At 41.1% G+C, this 22,601-nt stretch overlaps 2 long non-coding RNA genes across 2 annotated transcripts; both read right to left on the reverse strand.

Moving 5' to 3' along the window:
* Positions 1–14,457: 14,457 nt before the first annotated feature.
* LOC112562241 lies at positions 14,458–16,288 on the reverse strand. Its single transcript, XR_003098822.1, has 3 exons — positions 16,103–16,288; positions 15,747–15,833; positions 14,458–14,953 (listed from the first exon to the last, which is right to left on the reverse strand). It is a non-coding gene; the product is annotated as an uncharacterized LOC112562241 (long non-coding RNA).
* Positions 16,289–19,426: 3,138 nt separating this feature from the next.
* LOC112562240 lies at positions 19,427–20,962 on the reverse strand. The gene is made up of 3 exons (XR_003098821.1): positions 20,804–20,962; positions 20,448–20,534; positions 19,427–19,657 (listed from the first exon to the last, which is right to left on the reverse strand). It is a non-coding gene; the product is annotated as an uncharacterized LOC112562240 (long non-coding RNA).
* Positions 20,963–22,601: the final 1,639 nt, after the last annotated feature.

Below are 22,601 nucleotides of genomic sequence, written 5' to 3' on the forward strand. Positions count from 1 at the left end.
AATCATGAAACTGCCAGCTTGCAGTTGTCAGGCTTTTATATCCTCCCGAGAGGAGGACGAAGGGAGGGAGGACAGATGAGGGAGGAGCAACAGGTTGATTGGCTTCTGCTTGCTTGCGTCTTCGCTTGTTTGTTTGTTTGTTTGTTTTTCCAAAGTGGATCATCTTTCTCGATCCTTCTGTTTGCCTTGTAAAAGTTGTCTTGAAATTTGTGGTTTTCCTGATGTTTAAATTTTAATATTCATCACGTGTGTGTTGCTGTGACTGCCCTAGATATGATAGAGCCCTGCCTGGTGCAAGTATTGACAGTGTTAGTGTTGACATGGACTTGTTTATCAAAACGTTTTAACGACTGTGAAGTAAGTAAGCAATGGTTGGTGAAAGAGCTGTAAACACAAAGTCAATAAAGGCCAGAGTTAATGATAATGTACAATGAATTATAGACACCAAGGGTTAATTGTCAACTGTAATTAATACTAGAGACCCGGGACTAATGATACAGTGAACTAAATACTAGAAACATGCTTCAGGGGGAGCTGTATCCTTAAGCTCTAAAGTTGAATATTGTTGAGAGATAGCAATTAGCCTTAATGACTTGCATTCTCTCTGTGTTGATGTGTTCTGACGGATTTCTTTGACATTCGCGTTTGTGCTGAACCAGTCCTTGTCGTCTCTTATCCACAATTTCAACTGTCTCACCAACTGTCAGTCTTCTCTCAGTAAGACTATAACAGTTTGTGTATGTGACAATGGGTGTAGACGATGCTGCGCCCACATTTAAATTGGTTATAGGGCTAACTAATTAGCAACACCTGTTTTCCTCCTGCTGGACACGTGTAGGTCTCGGGTATCTTTTAATTATATTCAAGTCAATCAAAGCCAAGTCACGTGACCGCACTGACGCTGCAGTTCGTCGTCTGAGTAGCGAAGACTAACTGTCAGAAGGTCTGTGGGCGTCACGTGGTCCACTTCACACAGTCGCCGCTTGGTGTACATCGAGTCTAGTCCAACTGTTATTTGGAAATGTCCACACAACATGCTTCATGAAGCACCAAGCTCATTCACATTGATAAAACAACCTCCCAGTCTCTGCTTTCTCTTCTCAGCAGACGGTTTGTGTACTCAGTGACCTTTGTGTTCTCACATTTCATTGCCTCCTCCTCTACTTGCAGCCCGAATTGAAAATAACAGCAATAGTTCATAGGGTTTGTTTTAGGCTTCATCATCTGCCATTCTGGAAATCAACATCCTTTCTTTATCATCGGGTTCAGTTTATTTTAAAATAAAAATTCACAAAATATGAATACATACACTTAATTTTCAAGATCAAAGTCTGCAATCTCACCTGCCACTAGGAAAGCAGAAAATTACTCTCTTACACTGGAGTGGGGCAACATCTTCCCAAACAAACAAACAAACAAACAAACAAACAAACATCGGTGTAGATCTACACATCTCTTAATTGGTTATATTCTTTCACGCAAGATATTCCATCAAAGGGAAGTAAGTATTGACTGTTCAATGTTCAGAAGAGTATGAGGTTGTCTTCCTTCCTTCCTGTCTCGGGACATAAGACTTGGGGAAAGTCAACCAATCAGGTACTTTGTTATGTTTGAATGTAGGCAGAGGTTCAGCTGATCAAGCGCCATGTTTGAGCGAGTTGCCAGTTGCTGTATTCGACATGGATGTGTACTCAACCAACTCAGATGAAAACAGTAAGAAATACTCAACTTGTGATGAATATTCTAATAAAACCTGTTTGTTTGGCTCTGACTGTTTGTATTTAATGTGTAAATAATTATGTTGAAAAAATGTTGGATCTACTTTTCTGTTCTCGCCTCTCTGTCCCATTCAGTTACAATCTTTCATTTGATGTTTGTACAAGAAAACAAATTCTATCTTTTCTTCAAATTTACACACCAAATGTTACAAAAACGCTCTTTCAAACGGTATACCGCGGAAGGTGGTTTTCTTTGTTGTAGGTGATTTTATATAAATAATTCAAAAATACCTGTCGGACACGAAGTGTTCCCCATTTTCAGGCCGATGCTAAGTGCCCTGACACGTGATCTTTGTTTAATATGCGATCAGTCTTTTTTTATCATTCGACTAATCCTGTTTTATAAATATTGTTTATTCCCCTTGTAGGTGTCTACTATTTTTCTGCGTGATTTTGTCTGTTTTATTAAGTGCATTCTCTACAGTTACCTCCAGTGTAGATAGGGGCTTATTTAACAACTCAATCTTGATTATTCTTAAGAATTTTTACAAGAAACATTTCCAACTACAACAGTTAATCTTTAGTTAAAAGAAGATACTTTCTTGCAGATAAATATGACAGAAGCATTTAGTACACATTGAAAGTTTGATTGACATTGAAATCCCTCATCACAGTTTATCAGTCACTGGCTGGTGTCAGTAAACTATGTGTCACTTTTGTTTACAAGTTGAGTTTAAGAAACTTGAACAAAAATAATTTCAGGCTCCAAATAATGCGGACTAGAAAGACAAATTGTAAAGGTATTCAACACACACACACACACAGGTGAGAGAGAGAGAGAGATACACACGATCACACAGAGAAATTGAGAGATCCTGTGTTGTGGACAGCTCCGTTACAAATAAATTTTGGACAAAAAGCTTTTATAATTTGACTGTTTCTATTTATACAAACAACTGCCACGATTTACATCAATCTGTAAATATTGACATAATTATCAGTCAACTAAAATTTAAATTTCTCGACACTTTCCACTCTGTATTCCTCAGTTGTGTGAAGCAATTACAAAATACAAATATTATAATGAACTTTTCTCAATGCGTTGTTTACTTTAAATCAGGGGTCTCAAACTCAATTTACCCGGGGGCCACTGGAGGCAGAGTCTGGATGAGGCTGGGCCGCATCAGGTTTTCCACAAGAAAAGCTCTTACAAAAACATTCCAATGTCAAAAATGTCTTATTTTTTCATCTTATTAAAAAATAAAAATAAATTAACAAATTTATAAGAAAAAATAAATCAATCAGTAATAAATAAATAAATTGAAAATGAAAATATAATAATAATACAGCAGATATAGAAGACTGCAGAAAATATAGTTGCTGACCAGAGAAATATAATTATTATTATTCAGATTCAAATGTCTGTATTAACATTTCTTTAACATTTAACTTTCTGAACATGTATGGAATATTGAACATAAACTGTTTTGAACATGGCTTCTTCTGCCTACTTCTTGCTGCTAGAGGTCTGGCAGCGCTTACTCTCACATAGCCGAGCTACATTTGGCTTAAGGGAGGAAGCAGTTGAGACCCTCAGAACGGCTTGAAGATGCTCATCAGTAAGTCTGGATCTGTACTTGGACTTATTGAAGTTCAAGGTAGAGAAGAGCTTTTCGCACATGTATGTGCTCCCAAAAAGACACATGGTCCGCTTGAACATTCGGGAAAGCTCAGGGAAGCTAGGGGGCAGTTCTCTCAAAAATTGCCCGAGCTTGTCTGCTTTTCCACTCACCTCCCTGAACTTGGCTTTGAGTTCAGAGTTGCACTGCAGGTCAATGAGCTCCATTTGAAGCACAGGAGGAGCATCTTGCACATCAAAGGAGAAGGGGTCCGCAAAAATTTGAAATGAGGTTCTGTGCGTCTTGAAGTCTGCAAATCTGTGATCGAATTCCTCCTGTAGGTTCAAAATGACATCAAAATACTCTTCACCACTGAACGGTGTGCCTGCATCCATGAGTGCCTTGCATGCTGGGAAATGGCAAAGGTTTGTCTGAGAAAGCTGGGCTTTCCATAACATAAGTTTTGTAGAGAATGCTCTCACGTTGTCATAGGCAGCACTGACAAGTTGCCCCTGACCTTGTAGCTTCTTGTTCAGTACGTTAAGCTCATGTGTCATATTCAACCAAAAAAAGCTAAGTCCCATGAGCCATTTTGGATCACTTAGCACAGGAACAGCAACCCCATCTTCCTCCATGAAGGCTTTCACTTCGGCTCTCAACTCAAAAAGTCTCTTCAATATGTTTCCCCTGCTGAGCCAACGTACCTCGGTGAAGTAGAGCACATCCCCATATTCTGACTCCATTTCCTCTAAAAAAGCACGAAACCTTCTGTGCTTTAAGCCCCTGGATCTGATTTGGTTGATACATTTCACAACGATAGACATCACATTGTCAAACTTCAGGCATTTGCTGCAAAGGGCCTGCTGATGAATAATGCAGTGCAGAGCAATGGCCTCCTCCACACCTTCCTCTTCCAGTGTTTTTTTGGAACAAGTGCCACCAGTCCATTTTTCCTCCCTGTCATTGATGGCGCTCCATCAGTTGTTATTCCAACAAACCTCCTCCAAGGCAAACCGGCATTCTCAATGGCATCACACAGCTGGTGAAATATCTCCTGAGCTGTGGTCTGGCCATGCATTGGAATCACTGTGAGCAACTCCTCTATGACTTCAAAAGTGTCATCAACACCGCGGATAAAGACTGCGAGTTGGGCAGTGTCGGTGATGTCTGTGGTCTCACCAAGAACGACTGAGTATACAATATGAAATAATATATATGAAACATTTTGCTTTCTCACACAGTTGATCATAAATGTCACTTGACAGGCCAGAAATGCGCTCTACTACGGTGTTGGCAGAAAGGCTGATGTTGCTAAACTGACCTTTCTTTTCTGGACAGACAATAGTTGCAGCCTGTAATATGAACATTTTTATAAATTCACCTTCTTTGAATGGCTTTCCTGCTTTAGCAATCATCTCACTAACCACGTAGTTAGCTTCGACTGCTGCGTCATTCTCTTTGGTTGCTTTCTTAAAGAAATTTTGTTGCCTCAGTAGATATGTTTTAAGATTAGCAACCCGGTTGACTCTCTCATCTCCCTGGTATTTTGCTTACTCCTCAGCATGTCTAGTTGTGTAATGACATTTCAAATTGTATTCTTTGTGCACTGCAACTTTCTCTGTGCAAATAAGACACGTTGGGCTGCCTCTGTGCTCAACAAAGAAATATTGCTCTTCCCACTTTTCCTGAAATTGTCTGTGCTCATCGCCAACCTTTCTCTTAACTGCAGGCTTTGAAAAAGACATGTTTGGAGCTGTGCGTAAAGGTCTTTGCGGGCTCACTGTTGTGCAATGGCAAACTTAAACTGACTTTCGTTCCGCACACCTCATTGAACCACCAACACAAACGGCCTATCTTCACCACATACAACTTTACGTTTCCTCGAGACGGACCTCCTTTCGCCAGCGAGCAGTTTGAAAAGTGAGGATTTTTCTCACGCAGAAGCTAAGATGTTTCTCCCTCCGCGTGGCGTGTCTCCAGTCCTCCCTTTGAAGTTGACCGATTCAGGGAAACTGGCAGACACCCAACTTTTCCCACGGCCGTCCGCTTGAAGTCGGCGGGCCCGTGTCACTGGTCAAGATTTATGGCCACCCGCCCGGACCATCCAGAGGACAGTTGACAGAAACTGGAAGTTGCAGACTAAGGAGCGAGAGAGGAGAAGATATACAGTCAAATCTCCCTACTATGCCACCCCGCTACTATGCCACTCTCGGTATTATGCCACTTTTGCTCGGTCCCGACTATAAATTCAATGTAAAAAAAAATTTACTATGCCACCCCAGACTCTCGCTACTATGCCACTTTTTTGTGATTGTTAAAAGGCACAAGTTGTGAAATTCCGCGCAGTGCTCGATTATTATACTCTATGGTAGTGTGGGACATCGCAGTTAGGTGGATGGAACCTAGCACGCACACAGGGAGGATGGCGGCTGGCGATGGGGGGGTGGTAGTCGCTGGCCGGGTGACAGCCACATGACAGGGAGAGCAGGAGGGGGTCGACTAGCGACAGGATGCAGGTGCGTGGATGTGGTTGGGAGGGGTGGAGGATGAAGAGGTGAGGGGGAGAATGAGAGGAGACAGCTTGCGCCAGCCGACGATTCTTGAGAGCTTTGGACTGACGGGTAACTTGAGCAAATAAAGCCGTTTTTACGAACCCTCGGTATTATGCCACTTTTGCTCGGTCCCGGTAGGTGGCATAGTAGCGAGATTTGACTGTAACAGTATCAAACTCGGGCCGCACTAACATGAAACTTTCATATTGAGGTGGGGGCCGCAAACTTTTGTTTCGCGGGCCGCAGTTGGCCCGCGGGCCGCGAGTTTGAGACCCCTGCTTTAAATAAAGACATAAATAAATGTAACTCTTACCTACACTTTTGTATAGCATGCCACGTGACTTACAATGCCTACCTCTTAATGATATTGTCTCGTAAACTAGAAATCTGGAGTGAACATTAAAATAAAAATACTTTTCCTAATCACACACAAATATCAATCAAGAAATGTGAAGAAAATATAGTCGTAAAGTTGGAATTTTATTGCTGTGATACTAGACACAGATAAATTATAGTGGGATGGCGATCAAAGAGTTTTAATTTTTTCGCAATGAAACTTTTCAAAAAACTTTTGTCAACGAATGAATAGAGAGGAGTGAAGAGAGCTAGAGACTGATGAGTGAATATGTGCTCACTGAAAGGAAGGAATGGTAGTAAGATCATTGGACTTGCGGGGAATCGATCTCGAACATGTGGCCTGGTCCTTCAATCGGGTCGTGACCTCATCTAATCGACATTTCTGACTTTTTAAATTTTTGGTGAAGATTGAATAGTAATAATTCAATTTATGGAGTATTAACATAGAATTTTTTTTTATCGTGATACATAGTCAAACACTTGAAACTTTAGAAATGTATTCAGTGTAATTATTTTAATTGGTTAAGTGCTATGGAATGAATGAAGGAGAGAAAAATCCAATATTTTGTAAAGAAATTTGTAGGACTGAGCACAACATTAAAGTTGCATAGGGAAAGTAGAAAGAGATGGATTGAGAGAGAAGAAGAAACGAAGAGCAAGAGAGAGAGAGAAATGCAACAGATTCACACGAGATAGAAAATTCAAAGATAAACAAATATAGCAAACAATGCAACATTACATCCCAGACATAGAGAGAGAAAGACAGAGAGCGAGAGAACAGCAAAGTCAACAACACATTTATGCTAAAAAGTCCTGAAAGGGTAAATAAAATATTTTACAAACGTGTTTTCAATATGACAGACATAAAAATGTACCAACTTTTTTAAATAAATGTTTATTGCTTGTGTTGATCACTACAGGCAAGGTGTTGTGCTGTATATAATACAATTCATATCTTATTTATTCAGCATGATATTTTGTACACAGCCTTTCATTTAATATATGACAGAGGGGAAGGGTCACAAGGACAAGGTCCTATGAGGTCACATGTACAGGGGCCAGATACTAGTGTACTGACAACAGAGTTCGTCTCTCCTTTAGTCAGTACACCAAACAGACTCGGATTCATAGCATCCGCTGAAAAAAGGAAAGATAGACTGATGAAACAAACCGATGCAAGTTCTATCAAAACATGTTGAAACCCTAAATATATTTTTAGGATTATTTACTGGACCCAAGAGGCAGAGAATAGTGAGAGTGAGCCAGAGCTAGCGCATACATCGTAAGATGTCCCTGTCTACAACCTGGAGTGATGATGATGATGATGATGATGACGATGACAACGACGATGATGATGTATTGATTGATGGATGATGAAGGAGGAGGAGGATGATTGATTGATTGATGATGATGATACTGAGGAGGAGGATGAGGATGGATGGAGGAGGATGGAGTGATGATCATGATGATCATGATGATGAATTTTAAAAAATCTTCCAGCAACTAACAGGACATGGACCTTTTTTTTCTAAGTGTCTGATGCTGAACTGCTTCATGTGTTTTAACAAGTTTATAAACCACGTGACATACAGGTAATGTCAAGGTAATGTCCAGGCAATATACACAACATAAACATAATGAAAAGAGCTTGGCATCGCCTTTTGGTGGTTGGTAATGATGTGCTGCAGACAGCACTTTTCTTACAAACAGTTGTTGGTGATGGTGGCGCTAGTCTCTTCCTCCCTCCCACACCTGGACAAGTCAGGTGCCCCTCCCACAGCAGGTCAACTAGGGAAGGGGGACGTTTGATGTCAAACAGGTTTCAGGTTAAAATCTCGTGTTCACATGTTCACATGTTCAGTTTCCTACATGAAATTGGTAATCATCAACACCAGTGCATGCAACTGACTACGCATGCGCAGTATCATCAACATTGACAATCTCATTACATCTTGATGCATTGATGCATCTTGTATTCTGCTCATAAAACACAAGACTGATAACCTTGTGACGTGCAATCTATTTTTACCGTCTGCCGACGTGTCAAGGGACGTGGTCAGCTGACACATCACCACCAGAGCAGCCACAACGACCACCAAGCGTCCCCGCATGTGGACTGTCATCCTAAACACATACAAACCTGTAAATACCAGTGAATTGTACACAACAACAGTCACACCGGATTTTGTAAACAGTTCTCATGTCATAAGACAAACCTACCAAAACATGTTCATTAGTAAACATTGAGTAAACTTCATTTATTTTTACAAGTGTGATTAAGGATGAGACAAAATGAAACATGGAGTGGATGTAAGAAACAGCACACATCAACAGTTATAATTTGATATAAGCTAATACACAATTTAAACATCTACATGACACTTACTGTTGAATGCCTCGATCCTTACTTCTCCTGATGAATTTAGAGAAAACGATTTGCTCGCGCAAATCATGAAACTGCCAGCTTGCAGTTGTGAGGCTTTTATATCCTCCCGAGAGGAGGACGAATGGAGGGGACGACAGATGAGGGAGGAGCAACAGGTTGATTGGCTTCTGCTTGCTTGCGTCTTCACGTGACCTCACTGACGCTGCAGTTGGTCGTTTGAGTAGCGAAGACTAACTGCCAGAAGGTCTGTGGGCGTCACGTGGTCCACTCCACACAATCACCGCTTGGTGTACATTGTGTCTAGTCCAACTGTTCTTTGGAAATGTTCACACAGCATGCTTCATGAAGCACCGAGCTCATTCACCTTGATAAAACAACCTCCCAGTCTCTGCTTTCTCTTCTCAGCAGACGGTTTGTGTACTCACTGACCTTCGTTTTCTCACATGTCATCGCCTCCTTTACTTGCAGCCCGCATTGAAAATAACAGCAATAGTTCATAGGCTTTGTTTTAGGCTTCATCATCTGCCATTCTGGAATGCAACATCCTTTCTTTGTTGAGTTTATTTTAAAATGAAAATTTCCAAATATGAATACATACACTTAATTTTCAAGATCAAAGTCTGCTTTCCCACCTGCCACTAGGAAAACAGAAGAAAATTACTTTCTTACATTGGAATGGGGCAACCTCTTCCCAAACAAACAAACAAAGAAACAAACAAACAAAGAAATAAACAAAAATCGTTGTAGACCTAGACATCTCTTAATTGTTTATACATTCTTTCACACAAGATATTCCATCAAAGGGAAGTAAGCATTAACTGTTCAATGTCTGAGGTTGTCTTTCTTTTTTCCTGTCTCGGGACATCAGACTTGTGAAAAGTCAACAATCAGGTACTTTCAAGCGCCATGTGTGAGCGAGTTGCCAGTTGCTGTATTCGACATGGATGTGTACTCAACCAACTCAGATGAAAACAGTAAGAAATACTCAACTTGTGATGAATATTCTAATAAAACCTGTTTGTTTGGCTCTGACTGTTTGTATTTAATGTGTAAATAATTATCTTGTTGAAAAAATGTTGGATCTACTTTTCTGTTCTCGCCTCTCTGTCCCATACAGTTACAATCTTTCATTTGAAGTTTGTACAAGAAAACAAATTCTATATTTTCTTCAAATTTACACAATAAATGTTACAAAAACGCTCTTTCACACGGTTTACCACAGACGTCACGTGTCACGATTCCGGACTTTCTGTCAGCGCCTGGGGACGCTCCTGTTCCAGTGGCGTAGGAAGATGTTCGGCGTTGGGGGGGCAAACTCCCCTGTTGACAGTGAACGGCGTTCGCACTCGCACATTACGTAAAAAAGGATGGGGGGGGGGGTACTGCACGCACGCACGTACACAGTGGTAGCATCACAACACGCTGTTTTATTGTTAAAAGGCAAAGCAGCATTAAATAAGAAAAAAAAAAAAAAAACCAAATTAAAGAATGACTCCCGGCTACCAAACATTATACCTAAAAAAGAAAACACCAAACCCCCGTGACAGCAACGATCAACATTCCAGCTCTGCACATATACACCAGCGCGCACACACCTATGCACACATGCGCGCATGCACAGGCTGCGCAGTCACACTCGGTCACACACCGTACACGTCTGCATACTGGGCAGGGTAGCCATCGGGTGGAAAACAAAGGTAAAGATTAATTAAGCCTACTCACCCAACGGCTCGTGACACGCTTTGTTTCTATCTCACAACAACGCGGGGAAAATACGCTGGTTGCTGGAACCCTCTTCTAGACACCACGCCAGTTCCAGCGACAGTACACACAGCACGTGGCAAACCCCCGACTACTCCCAGAGACGGGCACAGGTCTCTCCGCCCCGCCGTCTTCCCAGTCCACATATACCTGTGTGGCAGGTTTCTAAAGGCTTCAATAAACCTCCAGAACCTTTCCCTACCCACAGGGCCCAGCGTCCGCGAAATAATACACGTTACAAAGAGGCACAGCCCTATACCTGAACTCGGTGTCCGCAAACCGTGGGAAAATAGCCCCATCCACCCCAAAGAGAACCAAAGAGACCAGAGAGGAAGGGACGCAAGGCTACCGTATAATTAAGGGCCATAAACTGGCCAGACCACCGTGGCCAGGGGACGAAACTAGGGTGGGAATGGCCTCAGGGCCATCCCCTTCCTCGCTACCCGACGGTGCTGAGCCAGCGATGCGACACGTTCTATGGCCATCTACCAAAACACGGACACATATATACAAACCAAACAGTATAACACAGATAACTTATGTTGAGTACCAGCCACAGTCGTTGATGATAAAAGAGTGCCCTTGTGTAGTTTTAGAAATGTTACTTATGCACTTCCCCTGAGTCGTAGATAGCAATAATACCAGTCTCTCTGTCTCTAAAGAAAACTACCAATATAGGGACTCGGAGTCTTTGCCTGACTTAGGTGAAGTCAAAGCCGTCAATTCGCACTAAACCGTTGGTGTCTAGTAAGATGGAAGTCCTCGTGCTTCGCTAGCTTTTCACAAAGTGTAAGGGTTCCTGTCTGATTGGCAAGACTCACTGGGGTATTGGTATGCAACTAATTCGTTACTGGCATTCTGTGTTCCCGATGGCCAGTGCGGCCCCTTCGGTTGTAAGCGATAGCAGATAATTTTAGGGTGACAGCGAGTGGGTGGGGGATGTTTGATGTTGGTCAAACGAAAACCGCCAAAGAAAAGGCGTCACATTATGGGGCAGGGGGGAGGGAGACCACACTCGATGTACCGATGTACTGTCCGGCTGCTTTCTTCACTCAGGCTTCAACACAGCCTGCAATTAGCATGGCAAACAAGACCAACGGACTGTCCCCGATCTGATCGTCAGAGGTGTTAGAGCCTCCACTTGCCTCAGGGCCCGCTTTTGTGACGGTGATGACCGTCTCCTCTCTACGTTCCCCTACCTTTCTTTGGTTCTTTGCTCTTTGTGAGGAATTACATCTCAAATATTGGGGGGGGGGGGCAAAAGGATATTCCTGCCCCCCTGTATTTTCCTTGGGGGGGCGGCTGCCCCCGCTGCCCCCCTGGTTCCTACGCCACTGCTGTTCCAGTAGGCAGCTCACAGCAGACGACGGTTGGCGGCAGTTTTTAGTACAGTTCGCGGGGAAAAGGTCAAGGCCTTCTCCCGCTGACCGTAGCCGTGCCTTACGTCACGCTCTTGCTACGTCACGTGACGTCGGCTTGAGTGCTGTGTGCTGCCGGTGGGAGCTTTGGGGGGGTGCACTGGTTGGGCCCCTCCCTTCCCTGTCCAAGGTTTTGACGTGAAAAGCGTTCACGCGCCTTGGCATGGGCTGGGTGTCGTGGGTGCTGTCGATTGGTCACAGCCCCTGGGCGACAGGAAGTGACCCCCAGAGAGCAGCGTCCCTCGTGGCAGTTCTGACCTGGGCTCTGTGGAGAGAGGAGCGTTTTGTGTCGGAAAGGACGGCGGGAGGCCGGGCCAATGTGGGCAGTGTGGGCCGGGCAGTGTGGGCCGGGCAGTGTAGGCTGCGCCGTTTTACTCAAGCCGTGTGAGCTTTGTATGGAAAGTGTCCGCGGATATCCAGGGGAAAGTTTCTGCCATTCCTGTTGTGGAGGGCAGCTGACCGTCGGGTCGTAGCACAAGCCGTTTTGGGTGAGCAGAGTCTAGTTCCACTCTATTCTAGTTTATAGAGCCCTTAGTTCTCGGTTGGAGTGCTAATGCGCTGATTTTTTATGCTACAACTATGTTTATGGTTTTGAATGGAAGACATGTCGCTTTCCATTGTTAGGTTAGAATCTGTAATGGCCGGGTCGCGTCGCGTGTGGCACACACCCGTTTTTCCATGTATCAGTTTGTGAGTTAAAGGCCACTTGTCTAACGGTAGAATATTTGTATTTGTACAAGGGTGTTTTTAGAAGCTGAGAAATGTTTGGAGTGCCACACGTTGATAGGATGAATTGTTTTTTCTGCAGGCTTCCATTTGTTTTCTTCTACGTGTCTTACTTCTTCTCCGTGTTCTACATAGTCGTGATTTCGCTGGACGTTTTCTGCTCCTCATCTGTGTCGTCGTCCTCTTTTGTGTGACTGTCCGACATTGTGTCGACCCTGCGCCATCATCGCCGCGTCAGCGCATGTGCGCAACCCTGCTGTGCCAGTGTACGGCCTAGCCATCGGGGGGAGCACCTGGGGTGGAGGCCGACGAGCGGAGACTCCGTGACCAAGGTCTACCCGGACGAGGGAGTGAGGTCAGCTGGACAGCTGGTCGAGAGGGAGAGGGGGTGGCACCGCTGGTTCTGTGAACACCTTGAACGGACACTTGACTGTGCTGTGTCGCAGTGCACTTTGTATTTTCTCTGCTGTGTGTGTATTTTATTTGTAACCTCTTTGCGGGGAGGCAGTCCCCTGTTGTTTTTATATTTATTTGACGAGTACTCGTAGGTGTATTTTTGATCCGTTTTTCTGTGGGTGTGTGTGGGTGTATGTGTATTCGTGTTTATATTTTTATTAAACTGCGTGCTTGTATCGTTTTTCCCGTCTTTTTCGTTGTCTGTGCCGTGCACGGGTTCGATAGGTAAGTCGCTGCCTGCCTCCGGCCGAGTGTATGTGCGTGTCTGGCCGGCTGTGTGAGCGGATGTGTGAGCGGCTGTGCGCGTGCTTCCGGCGCCGCTGGGGGTGGAACGCGACAACAGACGGTTTTCTTTGTTATATGTTAACATATATAAATAATTCAAAAATATCTGTCGGAAAACGAAGGGTTCCCCACTTTAAGAAGGACGGACTAGAAGGACAAGGTGTAAATGTATTCAACACACACACACACAGGTGAGAGAGAGAGAGATACACACGATCACACAGAGAAATTAAGAGATCCTGTGTTGTGGACAGCTCAGTCACAAATAAATTTTGTACAAAAAGCTTTTATAATTTGAGTGTTTCTATTTATACAAACAACTGCCATGATTTACATCAATCTGTAAATATTGACATAATTATCAGTCAACTAAAATTTAAATTTCTCGACACTTTCCACTCTGTATTCCTTAGTTGTGTGAAGCAATTACAAAATACAAATATTATAATGAACTTTTCTCAATGCGTTGTTTACTTTAAATAAAGACATAAATAAATGTAACTCTTACCTAGACTCTTGTATAGCATGCCACGTGACTTACAATGCCTACCTCTTAATGATAGTGTCTCGTAAAGTAGAATTCTGGAGTGAACATTAAAATAAAAATACTTTTCCTAATCACACACAAATATCAATCAAGAAATGTGAAGAAAATATTGGAATTAAAGTTGGAATTTTATTGCTGTAATACTAGACACAGATAAATTATAGTGGGATGGCGATCAAAGAGTTTTAATTTTGTTTGCAATGAAACTTTAAAAAAAAAACTTTTATCAACGAATGAAGAGAGCTAGAGACTGATGAGTGAATATGTGCTCACTGAAAGGAAGGAATGGTAGTAAGATCATTGGAGTTGCAGGGAATCGATCTCGAACATGTGGGCCCGGTCCTTCAATCGGGTCGTGACCTCATCTAATCGACATTTCTGACTTTTTAAATTTTATTTAAAGATTGAATATTAATAATTCAATTTATGGAGTATTAACGTAGAATTTTTTTATCGTGATACATGGTCGAATACATAAAAATTAAGAAAGGTATTCAGTGTAATTATTTTGATTGGTTAAGTGTTATGGGAATGAATGAAGGAGGGAAAAATCCAATATCTAAAAAAGAAATTCGTAGGACTGAGCACAACATTAAAGTTGCATAGGGAAAGTAGAAAGAGATGGATTGAGAGAGAAGAAGAAATGAAGAGAAAGAGAAAAAAAAATTGCAACATATTCACACGAGATAGAAAATTCAAAGATAAACAAATATAGCAAACAATGCAACATTACATTCCAGAGAGAGAGAGAAAGACAGAGAGAGAGAGAACAGCAAAGACAACAACACATTTATGCTAAAAAGTCCTGAAAGGGTAAACAAAATATTTTACAAACGTGTTTTCAATATGACAGACATAAAAATGTTCCAGCTTTTTCAATAACTGTTTATTGCGTGTGTTGATCACTACAGGCAAGGTGTTGTGCTGTATATAATACAATTCATATCTTATTTATTCAGCACGAGATGTGTACACAGCCTTTCATTTAATTTATGACGACAGCGGAAGGTCCACAAGGACAAGGTCCTATGAGGTCACATGTACAGGGGCCAGATACTATTGTACTGACAACAGAGTTCGTCTCTCCTTTAGTCAGCACACCAAACAGACTCGGCTTCATAGCATCCGCTGAAAAAAGGAAAGATAGACTGATGAAACAAACCGATACAAGTTCTATCAAAACATGTTGAAACCCTAAATATATTTGTAATATCATTTACTGGACCCAAGAGGCAGAGAATAGTGAGAGTGAGCCAGAGCTAGCGAATACATCGTAAGATGTCCCTGTCTACAACCTGGAGTGATGATGATGATGAGGATGAGGATGATGATGATGAGGAGGATGAGGATGAGGATGATGATGACATGATAAATTAAAAAAAATCTTCCTACAACTAACAGGACATGGACCTTTTTTTTTCTGTGTCTGATGCTGAGCTGCCTCATGTGTTTAAACAAGTTTATAAACCACGTGACATACAGGTAATGTCAAGGTAATGTCAAGGCAATATACACAACATAAACATAATGAAAAGAGCTTGGCATCGCCTTTTGATGGTTGGTAATGATGTGCTGCAGACAGCACTTTCCTTGCGAACAGGTGTTGGTGATGGTGGCGCTAGTCTCTTCCTCCCTCCCACACCTGGACAAGTCAGGTGCCCCTCCCTCAGCAGGTCAACTAGGGAAGGGGGACGTTTGATGTCAAACACAGGTTTCAGGTTAAAATCTCGTGTTCACATGTTCACATGTTCAGTTTCCTACATGAAATTGGTAATCATCAACACCAGTGCATGCAACGGACTACGCATGCGCAGTATCATCAACATTGACAATCTCATTACATCTTGATGCATTGATGCATCTTCTATTCTGCTCATAAAACACAAGACTGATAACCTAGTCACGTGCAATCTATTTTTACCGTCTGCCGACGTGTCAAGGGACGTGGTCAGCTGACACATCACCACCAGAGCAGCGACAACGACCACCAAGCGTCCCTGCATGCTGACTGTCATCATAAACACATACAACTCTGTAAATAACAGTGAATTGTACACAACAGCAGACACACCGGACTTTGTAAACAGTTCTCATGTCATAAGACAAACCTACCAAAACATGTTCATTAGTAAACATTGAGTAAACTTCATTTACTTTTACAAGCTGATTAAGGATGAGACAAAATGAAACATGGAGTGGATGTAAGAAACAGCACACATCAACAGTTATAATTTGATATAAGCTAATACACAATTTAAACATCTACATGACACTTACTGTTGAATGCCTCGATCCTTACTTCTACTGAAGAATTTAGAGAAAATGGTTTGCTCGCTCAAATCATGAAACTGCCAGCTTGCAGTTGTCAGGCTTTTATATCCTCCCGAGAGGAGGACGAATGGAGGGGAGGACAGATAAGGGAGGAGCAACAGGTTGATTGGCTTCTGCTTGCTTGCGTCTTCACGTGACCTCACTGACGCGGCAGTTCGTCGTCTGAGTAGCGAAGACTAACTGTCAGAAGGTCTGTGTGCGTCACGTGGTCCACTCCACACAATCGCCGCTTGGTGTACATTGTGTCTAGTCTAACTGTTCTTTGGAAATGTTCACACAACATGCTTCATGAAGCACCAAGCTCATTCACATTGATAAAACAACCTCCCAGTCTCTGCTTTCTTTTCTCAGCAAACGGTTTGTGTAATCAGTGACCTTTGTGTTCTCACATGTCATTGCCTCCTCCTCTACTTGCAGCCTGCATTGAAAATAACAACAATAGTTCATAGGGTTTGTTGTAGGCTTCATCATCTGCCATTCTCGAATGCAACATCCTTTCTTTATCATCGGGTTCAGTTTATTTTAAAATGAAACAAACAAACAATCAAACATCGCTGTAGACCTACACATCTCTTAATTGGTTATATTATTTCACACAAGATATTCTATCAAAGGGAAGTAACTATTGACTGTTCAATGTTCAGAAGAGTCTGAGGTTGTCTTCCTTTTTTCCTGTCTCGTGTCATCAGACTTTGGAAAAGTCAACAATCAGGTACAGTGGAACCTCGGTTAACGAACTTAATCCGTTCTGGAAAGCTGTTCGTTATCCGAAACAATTTTTTCCATAAGAAATAAAGGAAATGGATTTAATAGGTTCCCACCCCCTGTTGACTCGCTAATATTTGAAAGTTACAGGCTATATATAGGTATTTGTTTTAATGAGAACAGTTATAATGCGATATAAATGGAGTTAAATAAACATAAAAACATTAACGAAAGCATTTAAACAAAAGAAAACTTAACGTTTTGACGGCGTGGTTGGAAGCAGGTGTGGGGAGGAAGGGTTGGAATTACTGCTTGGATTCCCCATCCATGAGCACACGTGACATTATAAAATCGGGGGAGACTTCCCTTTTCTGTAGCTTTGATGTTAAAGGAAAAAACTTGTCCAGTGTCTGTTCCTTCTGACTTTTTTGTAAAACTCTTCGGTAATACGACATCACATATCCGACAGACGCATGCCACCTTCATACTTTGAAATCATTTCCTTTTTCAATTCATTTGTTGGCCGCTTCCTTGTCATTACCTCACTACTATTAATTGTTCTTAATCTTCTTTGTAGCCATGATTGAGGATTATCTTATTAAATTAAAGCACAACAATCACTAAATAAGAAGGATGCGCATAGATAAGGAACGACTGATCGTAACTGTCGCTAGGGCGAATGATGACATGCTGGTCGGTCACGTGTGGTTCACGTGGCTGTTCGTTATCCGAAATTTTGTTCGCTATCCGAGACAAACTTTTAACGAAATTTTTGTTCGTTAACCGAAATATTCGCTATCCGAGGCGTTCGCTAACCGAGGTTCCACTGTACTTTCAAGCGCCATGTGTGAGCGAGTTGCCAGTTGCTGTATTCGACATGGATTTGTACTCAACCAACTCAGATGAAAACAGTAAGAAATACTTAACTTGTGATGAATATTCTAATAAAACCTTTGTTTGTTTGGCTTTGACTTGTTGTATTTCATGTGTAAACAATTATCTTGTTGAAAAAATGTTGGATCTACTTTTCTGTTCTCACCTCTCTGTTCCATACAGTTATAATCTTTCATTTGATGTTTGTACAAGAAAACAAATTCTATCTTTTCTTCAAATTTACACAATAAATGTTACAAAAATGCTCTTTCACACGGTATATCACAGACGGTTTTCTTTGTTATATGTTAACATATATAAATAATTCAAAAATATCTGTCGGAAAGCGAAGGGTTCCCCACTTTGAGAAGGACAGACTAGAAGACAAGGTGTAAAGGTATTCAACACACACACACACAGGTGAGAGAGAGAGAGAGAGAGAGATACACACAATCTCACAGAGAAATTGAGAGATCTCGTGTTGTAGACAGCTCAGTCACAAATAAATTTTGCACAAAAAGCTTTTATAATTTGAGTGTTTCTATTTATACAAGCAACTGCCATGATTTACATCAATCTGTAAATATTGACATAATTATCAGTCAACTAAAATTTAAATTTCTCGACACTTTCCACTCTGTATTCCTTAGTTGTGTGAAGCAATCAGAAAATACAAATATTATAATGAACTTTTCTCAATGCGTTGTTTACTGTAAATAAAGACATAAATAAATGTAACTCTTACCTAGACTCTTGTATAGCATGCCACGTGACTTACAATGCCTACCTCTTAATGATAGTGTCTCGTAAAGTAGAATTCTGGAGTGAACATTAAAATAAAAATAACTTTACTAATCACACAAATATCAATCAAGAAATGTGAAGAAAATATAGTCGTAAAGTTGGAATTTTATTGCTGTAATACTAGACACAGATAAATTATAGTGGGATGGCGATCAAAGAGTTTTAATTTTGTTCGCAATGAAACTTAAAAAAAAAACTTTTATCAACGAATGAATAGAGAGGAGTGAAGAGAGCTAGAGACTGATGAGTGAATATGTGCTCACTGAAAGGAAGGAATGGTAGTAAGATCATTGGAGTTGCAGGGAATCGATCTCGAACATGTGGGCCCGGTCCTTCAATTGGGTCGTGACCTCATCTAATCGACATTTCTGACTTTTTAAATTTTATTTAAAGATTGAATAGTAATAATTCAATTTATGGAGTATTAACGTAGAATTTTTTTATCGTGATACATGGTCGAATACATGTAACTTTAGAAAGGTATTCAGTGTAATTATTTTAATTGGCTGACTGCTATGGGAATGTATGAAGGAGGGAAAAATCCAATATTTTGAAAAGAAATTCGTAGGACTGAGCACAACATTAAAGTTGCATAGGGAAAGTAGAAAGACATGGATTGAGAGAGAAGAAGAAATGAAGAGAAAGAGAAAGAAATGCAACAGATTCACACGAGATAGAAAATTCAAAGATAAACAAATATAGCAAACAATGCAACCTTGCATCCCATAGAGAGAGAAAGACACAGAGAGAGAGAGAGAACAGCAAAGTCAACAACACATTTATGCTAAAAAGTCCTAAAAGGGTAAATAAAATATTTTACAAACGTGTTTTCAATATGACAGACATAAAAATGTACCAACTTTTTTAAATAAATGTTTATTGCTTGTGTTGATCACTACAGGCAAGGTGTTGTGCTGTATATAATACAATTCATATCTTATTTATTCAGCACGAGATGTGGTACACAGCCTGTCATTTAATATATGATGGGAGGGGAAGGTCCACAAGGACAAGGCCCTATGAAGTCACATGTACAGGGGCCAGATACTAGTGTACTGACAACAGAGTTCGTCTCTCCTTTAGTCAGTACACCAAACAGACTCGGCTTCATAGCATCCGCTGAAAAAAGGAAAGATAGACTGATGAAACAAACCGATACAAGTTCTATCAAAACATGTTGAAACCCTAAATATATTTTTAGGATTATTTACTGGATCCAAGAGGCAGAGAATAGTGAGTGTGAGCCAGAGCTAGCGAATACATCGTAAGATGTCCCTGTCTACAACCTGAAGTGATGATGATGATGATGATGATGAGGATGAGGATGATGATGAGGATGATGATGATGATTACATGATAAATTAAAAAAAATCTTCCTACAACTAACAGGACATGGACCTTTTTTTTTCTGTGTCTGATGCTGAGCTGCCTCATGTGTTTAAACAAGTTTATAAACCACGTGACATACAGGTAATGTCCAGGTAATGTCAAGGCAATATACACAACATAAACATAATGAAAAGAGCTTGGCATCGCCTTTTGGTGGTTGGTAATGATGTGCTGCAGACAGCACTTTTCTTACAAACAATTGTTGGTGAGGGTGGCGCTAGTCTCTTCCTCCCTCCCACACCTGGACAAGTCAGGTGCCCCTCCCACAGCAGGTCAACTAGGGAAGGGGGACGTTTGATGTCAAACACAGGTTTCAGGTTAAAATCTCGTGTTCACATGTTCACATGATCAGTTTCCTACACGAAATTGGTAATCATCAACACCAGTGCATGCAACGGACTACGCATGCGCAGTATCATCAACATTGACAATCTCATTACATCTTGATGCATTGATGCATCTTGTATTCTGCTCATGAAACACAAGACTGATAACCTAGTCACGTGCAATCTATTTTTACCGTCTGCCGACGTGTCAAGGGACGTGGTCAGCTGACACATCACCACCAGAGCAGCCACAACGACCACCAAGCGTCCCTGCATGCTGACTGTCATCATAAACACATACAACTCTGTAAATAACAGTGAATTGTACACAACAGCAGACACACCGGACTTTGTAAACAGTTCTCATGTCATAAGACAAACCTACCAAAACATGTTCATTAGTAAACATTGAGTAAACTTCATTTATTTTTACAAGCTGATTAAGGATGAGATAAAATGAAACATGGAGTGGATGTAAGAAACAGCACACATCAACAGTTATAATTTGATATAAGGTAATACACAATTTAAACATCTACATGACACTTACTGTTGAATGCCTCGATCCTTACTTCTACTGAGGAATTTAGAGAAAACGGTTTGCTCTCTCAAATCATGAAACTGCCAGCTTGCAGTTGTCAGGCTTTTATATCCTCCCGAGAGGAGGACGAATGGAGGGAAGGACAGATGAGGGAGGAGCAACAGGTTGATTGGCTCCTGCTTGCTTGCGTCTTCGCTTGTTTGTTTGTTTGGTTTTTTTTTTCCAAAGTGAATCCAAATGTTTCTCTTTGTTCAGCAGTGCTTTTAGGCCCTTGGTCACCCAAGGTTTGTTGTTAGGATAAACATACACTGCTTTGATGGACTGGTGCAATCAACACTATTTTACTCCTCACTTTTACTCCTAACTGTTTGTTAAATGTCTGTATGGGTATGTGAGCAAAGACAAATTTCTGTCCTCCTGGGCAGACAATAAAGTCTGTTTTGATTTTGATTTGATTTTGATCCACTTTCTCAATCACTTCTGTTTGCCTTGTAATTATTGTTTTGAAATTTTGTGGTTTTGCTGATGTTTACATTTTAATATTCATCACGTGTTTGTTGTTGTGACTGCCCTAGATATGATAGAGTTCATGCTGTATGTATTGACAGTGTGAGTGTTTACATTGACTTGTTTATCAAAACGTTTTAACGACTGTGAAGTAAGGAAGCAATGGTTGGTGAGAGAGCTGTAAACACAAAGTTAATCAAAGCCAGAGTTAATGATAATGTCATTATTCTAATGATTGCAGGAACTGCTAATGACGAATTGTATTTGTGTTACCGTTGACATCCTCTATTATAAGTCATCTACTCATTCTCTCCTTTACCGCCAGTTAAAGCTCCTAGAACAAAACTCATTTTGGAAGAAGGAAGGAACAGAGGAGCTCAGCTCTCTAAATGTCAGTCCCACACCTTCATGAGTGACTGGTGGACAATATAATAAATAACTTTGATGTCATCTTCAGTTTTCATCTGCTGTCTTGAGATTGAAGTCAACATATTTTATTACACAAATTAAAAACGTAAAACAAATAAAGTTTTCAGTTTATTTCTCTTGTGTGAAGTCTCAGATTCCTTCTTTCTTCTCTGTTCGTCAGACACTGAGTCATCATGCGACACCTGGCGCTTGCACACCTGTTGGTAGGTGACTTCTGTTTTTATCATCTCAAATATATGTACTTCTTGATTATATGCTTTAACAGCCATTAGTATTATTCTCTTACGATGAGTTATTATTCATTGACGATGTGTGCAGTGTGAGAAGGATGACTAGTAGGATGCTGTGTGTCTCACCCTGTGTAGTCTGTGTGTATGTACTTGATACAAATGTTTTACAAACACTTCATCAAGACTGATTTTAGAAGGCATGATGTAAAGTACATATGCTAAGAAATAAATAACAAGAATATTTTGCTACAGACTTCAAGTATTTTTTGGGGATAGCGATACATTATTTATCGACAACATAGACGAGTAGACAGATGATCAAAACAAAAGTATGTGTCCAATGTTTGTGTGTGTATCGTGAACCACAAGATATTGTTCCTCAGGAAACTGTTCATGTTGGTGACAGTTATGACGAGTCTCTGTTCACCAACATTAACACAATACTGCCGGTTAGTGTTCACTGTTCACAGTCTGACACACGGCTTGTGTTTCCAGTCTGTCTTTTCCCCAAACACGAAAACTGAAGGACGTGCGACGAGAAGAAGCCACCTCTACCTCCCTTTCACCCATTGCCCGCACTTTACACCAGGCAAACTATGTCAGTCTTGAGGTTGATGAAGTGTTTGACATTGTTGTTATGG

The sequence above is a fragment of the Pomacea canaliculata genome, linkage group LG4 (assembly GCF_003073045.1).
Source record: "Pomacea canaliculata isolate SZHN2017 linkage group LG4, ASM307304v1, whole genome shotgun sequence".
In the NCBI taxonomy this organism is placed as follows: domain Eukaryota; kingdom Metazoa; phylum Mollusca; class Gastropoda; order Architaenioglossa; family Ampullariidae; genus Pomacea; species Pomacea canaliculata.